Source organism: Stegostoma tigrinum, unplaced genomic scaffold (genome assembly GCF_030684315.1).
Source record: "Stegostoma tigrinum isolate sSteTig4 unplaced genomic scaffold, sSteTig4.hap1 scaffold_481, whole genome shotgun sequence".
NCBI classification, from domain to species: Eukaryota; Metazoa; Chordata; class Chondrichthyes; order Orectolobiformes; family Stegostomatidae; genus Stegostoma; species Stegostoma tigrinum.
In genome coordinates, this window is record NW_026728410.1 from 175 (window position 1) to 2500 (window position 2326).

Below are 2326 nucleotides of genomic sequence, written 5' to 3' on the forward strand. Positions count from 1 at the left end.
GTCAGCAAAGTGCCCGAAATGTCCGAAGCAGTAAGGCGAAAAAGCCGTCGGAACCTCCGAAAATGAGTAAAAGCCCGGAAGGAGTAAGCGGGAAAAGTCAGCCAAGTGCCCGAAATGTCCGAAGCAGTAAGGCGAAAAAGCCGTCAGAACCTCCGAAAATGAGTAAAAGCCCGGAAGGAGTAAGCGGGAAAAGTCAGCCAAGTGCCCGAAATGTCCGAAGCAGTAAGGCGAAAAAGCCGTCAGAACCTCCGAAAATGAGTAAAAGCCCGGAAGGAGTAAGCGGGAAAAGTCAGCCAAGTGCCCGAAATGTCCGAAGCAGTAAGGCGAAAAAGCCGTCAGAACCTCCGAAAATGAGTAAAAGCCCGGAAGGAGTAAGCGGGAAAAGTCAGCCAAGTGCCCGAAATGTCCGAAGCAGTAAGGCGAAAAAGCCGTCAGAACCTCCGAAAATGTCCAAAAGCGTGAAATCAGTAACCAGGAAAATGCTTAAAAATGGCCAAAAGTGTGAAATCAGTAAGCAGGAAAAGTCGGGAAAATGCATAAAAATGGCCAAAAGTGTGAAATCAGTAAGCAGGAAAAGTCGGGAAAATGCATAAAAATGGCCAAAAGTGTGAAATCAGTAAGCAGGAAAAGTCGGGAAAAGTGTCTAAAAATGCTTGGAAATCTGAGGAAAATGCCCGAAAATGAGGCCCCTCGGTCGGGAGGAGGAAGTCGAAAATCCCCGTGCCCGACGAGGGAAGTCAGTAACCAGAAGGAAAAACTTAGAAAAAAATTCTAAGTGTCAAAAAAAATTCTAAGTGTCAAAAAAATTCTAAGTGTCAAAAAAAATTCTAAGTGTCAAAAAAAATTCTAAGTGTCAAAAAAAATTCTAAGTGTCAAAAAAAATTCTAAGTGTCAAAAAAAATTCTAAGTGTCAAAAAAAATTCTAAGTGTCAAAAAAAATTCTAAGTGTCAAAAAAATTCTAAGTGTCAAAAAAATTCTAAGTGTCAAAAAAAATTCTAAGTGTCAAAAAAAATTCTAAGTGTCAAAAAAAATTCTAAGTGTCAAAAAAATTCTAAGTGTCAAAAAAAATTCTAAGTGTCAAAAAAAATTCTAAGTGTCAGCGGAGGAAAGTCGGTGGGGAAGGGGAAAAATCCGAAAATCCACGCCGGGTTGGAGTTCCAGGGCCCCGCTGGAGGGGTGGGAATTCGCCCCGGCGCCTTGCCCCGTTGCAATAAAGTGTCCGCAGCCCGAAAACTTTAACTTTGAAAAATCACGGAAGTCGGCAAGGGGGACGATCCGAGTACCGTTTGCGGGCTTTCGGTGCCTCATCGTCGGACTGAAATTTCAAATTCGCCCCCAAAGTGCAACTCGTCATTTTCGGCCGGGGGGGTTGGCGGGGTACCCGGAGATTTTCGGGAACACGTTTTTTAGAACAAAATGGCGGCTCGGGACCACTTTGAGACGGGCCCGAGGAACGGTTCCAAAGACGGTGGGCGGCAATTTGGAACTCGTGTGCATGCCAAAGAGCTCTCGGAGGTCGGATTTTGAACACTTTGTCGAATTTTGAACACTTTGTCGAATTTTGAACACTTTGTCGAATTTTGAACACTTTGTCGAATTTCGAACACTTTGTCGAATTTTGAACACTTTGTCGAACATGCGAACACTTTGTCGAACTTTTGAACGCTAACAGTCGAACTTTTGAACGCTAATAGTCGAACTTTCGAACGCTTTGTCGAATTGTGAACATGTTGGCCGTGACATTCGACACTCGGGCGATTAAACACTCGATAATCCGCCCATTTTAAGTTCGACACTCGGGCGATTAAACACTCGATAATCCGCCCATTTTAAGTTCGACACTCGGGCGATTAAACACTCGATAATCCGCCCATTTTAAGTTCGACACACCTGGGCGATTAACACTCGATACTCTGAGCCCATGGTAAGTTCGACAGTCTGGCGATTTTTGTGTTCGATACTCTGAGCTGAATTAAGTTCGACAGTCTGGCGATTTTTGTGTTCGATACTCTGAGCTGAATTAAGTTCGACAGTCTGGCGATTTTTGTGTTCGATACTCAGTGCTGCTTTTAACTTCGACACTCTGGTGGCGATTTGTGTTCCTCGACACTTTGGCGGTTGTGTTCGACATAGTCTTGGCGACTTCCTACCAGACCTTCCGATCTCTTCGCGCCAGTTCTAACTGTCCAAGGCCTCCGGGCCCGAAACGTCGGAGGGCGGGCAAAGGCGGCGCAGCCCGGGGCCGTCGACCCGGAAACGGCCGTCCCCCCTCCGCGGGTAACCTCGTCCTGGCAGGCCAGGCAGGCTCGAGAGCCCGGTTCCCCC